The sequence below is a fragment of the Taudactylus pleione genome, unplaced genomic scaffold, assembly GCF_031769625.1.
Source record: "Taudactylus pleione unplaced genomic scaffold, aTauple2 ptg000176l, whole genome shotgun sequence".
NCBI classification, from domain to species: domain Eukaryota; kingdom Metazoa; phylum Chordata; class Amphibia; order Anura; family Myobatrachidae; genus Taudactylus; species Taudactylus pleione.
This window is the reverse complement of record NW_028284578.1, coordinates 1,141,146-1,149,836: the sequence shown is the minus strand read 5'-3', so window position 1 is coordinate 1,149,836 and position 8,691 is coordinate 1,141,146.

The following is an 8,691-nucleotide window of genomic DNA, read 5'->3' as shown; positions in this document are numbered from 1 at the left end:
CTGTACAACAATAGATAACAAAGTGTTCTTTCTGCAAGGTCATCTCTCTGCCAGAGATAAAGTGCTCTTCCACCAATCAAGTCATTTACAGACTGAGATAATGAACATCATTCAACTCTGATTATTAATTTATGCTGCCAATGTCCAGTACATTGCACATATAAATAACAGGGTTGTTTTTCGCCTTGCTCAGGTGTATATTAAACATTAAAAGATAAATAGATCTATAATTGTTTTTAGTGGTGATACAAATAAATAGTTTATACTTGACTAATGTGAAATAAAAATAGTTTGGTAAACTGTAAATTAGCGAATTGGGGATGTCTTCCTGGTGAACAAGATTTAAGCACCGTACACACCGGACGATGTGCGTATTGAGCGAGATCGCCAGTGCCTGGCTGGGGTGCCGGCATAGGTAATTGCATACACACTTTCCAATGCTGGCAACAACGGTGCGGGGGGGGGGGGGGGGGAGTGGGGTGATACTGTTTTAGGCAGCATGGCATTATTAATGATATCCCCAGATTGAGCTGAATGTACAGATGACTGGGTATATCGTTAACGACCTGTGGGAGCACGAATCATTAATTGCTTAGTGCATACACACTGGACGATTTGAACGATATATCATTCACAATATCGGCCAGTGTATACGTGGCTTTAACAAATAAAGGGCCTGATTCAGATATGTACGTAGACTGGATAGTGGGGCGTCTGAGCATGTGCAAAACAGGTCCTGTGATCATGGACGCAGCACCCCCTGACCTGCAGTCTGATTGACAGGATCTGGCCATTTGGTGGAGGGTCTGTTCCACAAATCGGAAGAGTGTCACCGCCATTTTTTGTGGGAGTGCCAAACACTGGGTATGCGTCGTTGGACACAGACTTCCTGGACCTGGCAGAAGGGTTAGGACGGCCAGGCTGAGGAAGCTTCGGCTTCAGCCCTGCCGAGTGCAGAGGCCATCGCAACTGATGATCATGATGGTTGCGGTGGTAACCCGAAGCAGAGTCTACAGATGCTGCACTCAGATCGCAGCTCCCAGCAGGAGGGGTCTATTTCCTACAGACACTCCCTGCTGCATTTGTATTCTAGTTGGATGGTAATACACAGCCTCTTCCTTGCATCCACATCTGAATAAGGGCCCAAAGATGGGGTTGAGTTCTGCATAATGGGCCTGATTCAGACCCACTCGCGAGCGGCTGTCCGCTCGCAAGTGGGTCGATGTTCTGGACTGAGCATGCGCACGACGGAGGGAGCTCCGTCGTGCGCATGCGCCAGACACGACGAGCGAAGGAAAGTCCTTCGCTCGTTGTGTCTGATCAAAGGGGGCGTGCTGTCGATGTTGACAGCACGCCCCCTTTGGTGGGCGTGCCTCCCTGACGGGGGCGTTCCCACGGGAACGCCTCCCGTCAGAAGCCGGCCCACTGACATCACTAGTGATGTCAGTGGGAGTGATTTTGGCTCTGATAGAGCCAAAATCACTCCGGAGCTTGCGGTTGAAAACCTCAACCGCAGGCTCCGGCACGCAGATTCGATGGTCGCGATGGTCACGACCATCGCGGCCATCAAAATGCACGCTCGTATAGCCTGTGGGTGGTGACCCACAGCTATACGAGCGTCCAGGAGGACGCTCCATTTTCATGGAGGGCGGCCCTCATTCAGAGCGTGCGCTCTGCTCAGAGCGTACGGCTCTGAATGAGGGCCAATGTCCAGTCTGTTGTCAGAACTTTAAGGGCAAAGAATCTTCTGTACAAAATAAGAGTGCCTAGTATAAAAGTAGGTTGTTAACTTTACAGATTAATACAGTATATATAAATACATAAAAACCTTTCTTTTCATACAATTAAAAAGTTTATAGCAACTTGAACCACAACAAGAAACAAAGTGAAATATTCAAATTAAAGAATCCATGTACAGTAACGATTGGATTGTAGTGAATTAAAAATGAGTGTGTACAGAGGACTTGATTTATAACACAGGATGTAGTCAGCATAGCGCTCAGAATCCCAACGGCAGCGATCCCAACGGTGAATATTAGGGTTAGGCACTAGGGAGAGAATTAGGATTACGCTGCATGAGGGGAGGGTTAGGGTTAGGCTGTGGGGGGGGTTAGGCTGCAGGAGGGGAGGGTTAGGTTGTGTGGGTGAGGGTTAGGCTGCAGGAGGGGATAGTTAGGGTTAGGCTGCAGGAGGGGAGGTTTAGAGTTAGGCTGTGGGGGGAGGGTTAGGCTGCGAGAGGGGCTAGGGTTAGGCTGTGGGGGGAGGGTTAGGCTGCGGGGGGGAGAGGGTTAGGCTGTAGGAGAGGAGGGTTAGGCTGCAGGAGGGGAGAGTTAGGGTTAGGCACTAGGGAAAGGGTTAGGATTAGGCTGCAGGAGGGTTAGGGTTAGGCTGCAGGAGGGGAGGGTTAAGGTTAGGTTGCAGGAGGGGAGGGTTAGGGTTAGGCTGTGGGGGGGAGGGTTAGGCTGCAGGAGGGGAATTAGGGTTAGGCTGTGGGGGGAGGGCTAGGGTTAGGCTGCAGGAGGGGAGAGATAGGGTTAGGCTGCAGGAGGGGAGGGTTAGGGATAGGCTGCGGGGGGGGGTTAGGCTGCAGGATGGGAGGGTTAGGCTGCAGGAGGGGAGTTAGGGTTAAGCTGTGGGGGGGAGGGTTCAGGTTAGGCTGCGGTGGGGGAGTGTTAGACTGCAGGAGGTGAGGGCTAGGGTTAAGCTGCAGGAGGGGAGGATTAGGCTGCAGGAGGGGAGAGTTAGGGTTAGGCTGCGGGAGGGTTAGGGTTAGGCTGCGGGGGGGGGGGTTAGGCTGCAGGAGGGGAGGATTAGGCTGTGGGGGGAGGGTTAGGCACTAGGGAGAGGGTTAGGATTAGGCTGCAGGAGGGTTAGGGTTAGGCTGCAGGAGGGGAGGTTAAGGTTAGGCTTACGGAGGGGAGGGTTAGGCTACGGAGGGGGAGGGTTAGGCAGTGGGGGGGAGGGTTAGGCTGCAGGAGCGGAATTAGGGTTAGGCTGTGGGGGGAGGGTTATGGTTAGGCTGCGGTGGGGAGGGTTACGGATAGGCTGCGGGGGGGTTAGGCTGCAGGAGGGGAGGGTTAGGCTGCAGGAGGGGAGTTAGGGTTAGGCTGTGGGGAGGAGGGTTCAGGTTAGGCTGCGGTGGGGGAGTGTTAGACTGCAGGAGGTGAGGGCTAGGGTTAAGCTGCAGGAGGAGAGAGTTAGCGTTAGGCTGCAGGAGGGGAGAGATAGGGTTAGGCTGCAGGAGGGGAAGGTTAGGCTGTGGGGGGGAGGGTTAGGCACTAGGGAGAGGGTTAGGATTAGGCTGCAGGAGGGTTAGGGTTAGGCTGCAGGAGGGGAGGGTTAAGGTTAGGCTGCAGGAGGGGAGGGTTAGGCTATGGAGGGGGAGGGTTAAGCTGTGGGTGAGAGGGTTAGGCTGCAGGAAGGGAGTTAGGGTTAGGCTGTAGGGGGGGAGGGTTAGGTTGCAGGAGGGGAGAGATAGGGTTAGGGCTGCAGGAGGGGAGAGAAAGGGTTAGGCTGCAGGAGGGAAGAGATAGGGTTAGGCTGCAGGAGGGGAGGGTTAACGTTAGGCTGCAGGAAGGGAGAGTTAGGGTTAGGCTGCAGGAGGGGAGGGTTAGGGTTACGCTGGGGGGGTGGGTTAGGCTGAGGGAGATAAGGAGGGTTAGGGTAAGGGTTAGATTACTTACTTACATGCGTCAGGATTTCCACCTATGGGATTCCAGCGCCGGGATCGCAAACCCAACCCTATAGCACAGCCGCTGCATCTTTGTACGCAGTGGCTGAGCTAAAATATGCAACTGCCACAGGAGGCGTCTTAAGTAGAAAGACGCCCACTTCTGGCCTCTCTGATCACAGCCATTGGTCCAACTTTGTGACAATCTGACAGCTCAGGTTACACAGGATCAACAAAACACATTGATGCGCTTATTCAATCAGGGATCCTAAGTGAATCCACAGCTGCTGACATACAGAGGAAACTGCCTCAAATCCTCTCACAAAAAGACAAAACAGAAATATAAATATGTCTGCGCTTAGGGTCACTAAAGCACAAAAACACAAAATTTAACAATTAGTTTACAAATATTTATTAATAGTGTAATACACATAAAAAAGAACTGCAGTTCCTGGATTAATATAAGAACAATCAACACGTACAAATATTCATCAGTGCACCCATAAAAAAAATCAAAAAAATAAATATATATATATATATATACAAAAGATAAAGAACTGACACTGTTGTATAAAAAAGGTAGGTCGTCTGGGTGCCCTGCCAAACGCAATGGTTATAATACAGGGTGATGCTGGATGGCACTCCAGGTCTTGTGGTCGGTGTAATAAACTGCTGCGAGTGGTAGCAGTTTATTACACTGACTACAAGACCTGGAATGCCATCCAGCATCACCCTATATATATGTATATATACAGTCAGGTCCATAAATATTGGGACATTGACAGAATTTTCATATTTTGGCCTCTATTCACCACCACAATGGCTTTGAAATGAAACAAACAAGATGTGATTTAACTGCAGACTTTCAGATTTAATTTGAGGGTAATTACATCCAAATCAGGTGGACGGTGTAGGAATTACAATGGTTTCTATATGTGCCTCCCACTTTTTAAGGGGCCAAAAGTAATGGGACAAACTAAACAATCCTAAATCTAACTTTCACTTTTTAATACTTTGTTGCAAATCCTTTGCAGGCAATTACAGCCTGAAGTCTGGAACGCATAGACATCACCCCCGCTGGGTTTCATCCTTGGTGATGCTCTGCCAGGCCTCTACTGCAAATGTCTTCAGTTCTTGCTTGTTCTTGGGGCATTTTCCCTTCAGTTTTGTCTTCATCAAGTGAAATGCATGCTCAGTCGGATTCAGGTCAGGGGATTGACTTGGCCATTGCATAACATTCCACTTTTTAGCCTTAAAAAACTCTTTGGTTGCTTTTGCAGTATGCTTCGGGTCATTGTCCATCTGCACTGTGAAGCGCCGTCCAATGAGTTCTGAAGCATTTGACTGCATATGAGCATATAATATTGCCCGAAACACTTCAGAATTCATTCTGCTGCTTTTGTCAGCAGTCACATCATCAATAAATTCAAGGGAACCAGTTCCATTGGCAGCCATACATGCCCACACCATGACACTACCACCACCATGCTTCACTGATGAGGTGGTATGTTTTGGATCATGAGCAGTTCCTTTCCTTCTCCATACTCTTCTCTTCCCATCACTCTGGTACAAGTTGATCTTTGTCTCATCTGTCCATAGGATGTTGTTCCAGAACTGTAATGGCTTTTTTAGATGTTGTTTGGCAAACTCTAATCTGGTCTTCCTGTTTTTGAGGCTCACCAGTGGTTTGCATCTTGTGGTGAACCCTCTATATTCACTCTTGTGAAGTCTTCTCTTGATTGTTGACTTTGACACATATACATCTACCTCCTGGAGAGTGTTCTTGATTTGGCCAACTGTTGTGAAGGGGTTTTTCTTCACCAGGGTAATAACTTTTTTTTAATCCACCACAGTTGTTCTCTGTGGTCTTCCGGGTCTTTTGGTGTTGCTGAGCTCTCCTTGCGTTCTTTCTTTTTAAGAATGTTCCAAACAGTTGATTTGGCCACACCTAATGTTTTTGCTATCTCTCTGATGGGTTTGTTTTGATTTTTCAGCCTAATGATGGCTTGCTTCACTGATAGTGACAGCTCTTTGGATCTCATATTGAGAGTCGACAGCAACTGATTCCAAATGCAAATTTCACACCTAGAATCAACTCCAGACCTTTTACCTGCTTAATTGATAATGAAATAACGAGGGAATAGCCCACACCTGTCCATGAAATTGATTTGAGTTGATAGTCCCATTACTTTTGGCCCCTTAAAAAGTGGGAGCCACATATTGAATCTGTTGTGATTCCTACACCGTTCACCCGATTTGGATGTAATTACCCTCAAATTAAATCTGAAAGTCTGCAGTTAAAGCACATCTTATTTGTTTCATTTCAAAACCATTGTGGTGGTGAATAGAGGCCAAAATCTGAAAATTCTGTCAATGTCCCAATATTTATGGACCTGACTGTATATATATATCATTGTCCTGATTCAAAAAGAATTTGCAGAAATGATCGGTGCACATAAAATTGGGATCCTACTTCGATGAAAGGAATGTCTGTGAGCTCTTTTGTTTGAAAATGTCACAATAAGCATAAGCACAGTGGTATAAATACTTCCCTATTCCCAAGGGAAAGCCAGCAGAAAGTGTTCCTAAGAACAAAACACTCACTCCCCGTCTGCCAAACAGTGGTAATCCAGAAATCCCTGGATGCTCATATAATGGATGAGTATTTGTAAGGATACAATGTGCCTCCTTTGTGGACCAAGACGTTTGTAGCACTGCGTGATAAATGTACAATGTATCTCCAATGATGGACAAGGAAACACTGATACAGTGCAATCTCCCTCCAGCAATAGCACATGCAGCGAGGATGCCGATTCCACAGGCTGGTCTGCCGCTCGCCGTAGATGTAATCCACAGGGGGTCTGGACGCTCCAGTAAGGAGCCTGGACACTCCGGTGGGCTCTTGGTTGTGAGCACTTCAGCCATGATATGTCGCGGTGAGTAGGTGAATCGCGGCTTGAAATGTGCTCTCTGTGCAATCCTTGTAATGCTTCACACGAACAGGTGCAGATCTCAGACCTCTCCCTTGCACACGTCTCAGAGCTCTCCCTTGCACACGTCTCAGAGCTCTCCATTAACGCGTTTCTCCCCTCTCACAGGGTTTTATCAAAAGGCTGAGATGTTACACTGGCTTTGCCACGGCCAGAGTCAATATGCCCCAATCTTCTATGGCACCTCCCTAAAACACCAACAGCATAGGGAGCTTTTGGGGCAATGTGACCGACGATGCAGAAACAGACCTGCACATGCGCAGACCTACAAACACCGGAGATGTACGTAAATATGGAATTTACATACATCTCTGAATTAGGCCCAGAGACAAGCTATACTCACAGAACTGCTATTCAAACCAGATACTATGGGCCTGATTCCAAGATTTATGCTAATGCAATCACAACTGTGATCTCTTACAGATCGCATTAGCAAAAATATGCTAATGTATTCTAAAGCCTACCAGTGCATAGGGAGCTGCTGAGGTAACGGGGAGTCGCTGAAACTGGGAGAAAACCCCGGCAGCATATGGAGACCCCTGCGCAGGGCAAGATGGGAGGCTATAGAATCAACTATGATCCCACCCGTGATGTGAGGGTGAGTGCCTCCATATAACTATGGGAAGGAGCCACATACTGTAGTAAGAGAGAAGGATCACTGTTTGTATAATGCCCTGAGAAGGGCTCCCATGCAGGATACCAGCGTGGCTAGAAAGGAGCCAGCAGTGAAAGGGTCAATTGAGACCTATCTCAACAATCTATACTATTTGGACATAATTCACTGAAAGAGATAACTGATTAAGGGGCATTCCAGGGCTCTGCCGCAGTTCCCCACCCCCACTGGCGCTGCATGCCCCTCCCCCCTGCCCTGCTGCTGCACTGCCGCTGCCGTGTGGAAAGCCGTGCTGGGATCATCGGCACAGCAGGAGGAGATGTGTCCCCTACCGTGGAAGCATAGGCGGCAGGTAGGACTTGGTGGCGGTCAATCATCGGGCAGGACTTGGCTCCGGGTGTGGGCTTACTATAGCCCATCACCCGGTGGCCTTGGTACAGCGTTGGCCGCGGCGGGTGTTTGGCTCTGGCCGCGAGCCAAACCCGGGTTGCAGGCCAGCAGGCAATAGGAGGCAGACGCGACGAGCCAATCGCGGCTCACCGCATCATAGCCACACCCACTCACAGCGTCTTGTATCAGACGCTGCTGAGCAGGAAAAGGCAGTACAGCGGCGGAGAGGGAGGAGTGAAGACCTCCCAAAGAGAGCGTTGCGGCAAGAGTCTCGGCGGCCGCTGAAGAGGCTACAAGATGCCGTGATCAAGAAGGAAGACAGGCAGAGAGGACTTCGTGGGTGGAAAGTAAAAGAGCCAACAAAGCTCCCCACTGCAGCCTCTTCCAACAGAGCAGGTAGGCCCTCCATGAGGCCTACCATATACCCCCTCCCTAGACCACCAGGGTTGTCGGACCTGTGGGGGCACGGTCGGGCAATAGGCCTGTGGGTATATAGGCGGGCGCAAGGCCCGGGCTACATAGGGGGCATTAGGCCCTAGAGGGAGTAATTGCCCTATTAGGTGTAAGTGACCTGGGTACTAGGCCCAGGTCACTAGTGAATAAAGTAGATGGGCACTAGGCCCGTGGCCATAAGGAGGGCCACCTGTTTTTTTTCCTGAGGGGCTGTTCAGCTCGGTATGGGTAGTTAGGGGGCAACAGTAAAAATGTAACCTAGGGCACCAAATGGGCTAGGGCTGGTTCTATGCGTATGCAACGCACTGCGATTACAGACGCACTGTGGAATCCACTGCAGTGAGTGACAGGCCATGACCGTTTATGGGTGGTGACAGGGGAGTGGCTGGAGAAACACAGGCTCTTCTGTCCGTTTTAACCATGTTGCATGGGCGTGCATAAATTAGCCACTGTGATTGCGTGTGACGAGACCTGCAATTTCTGCAACGGGTCAGAGCTGCTGTAATTGTGCGTAAGGGGCCGATGTTGTCTGATGTTACTGATGTAACATCAGTCTGATATTATGGATGTGAGAA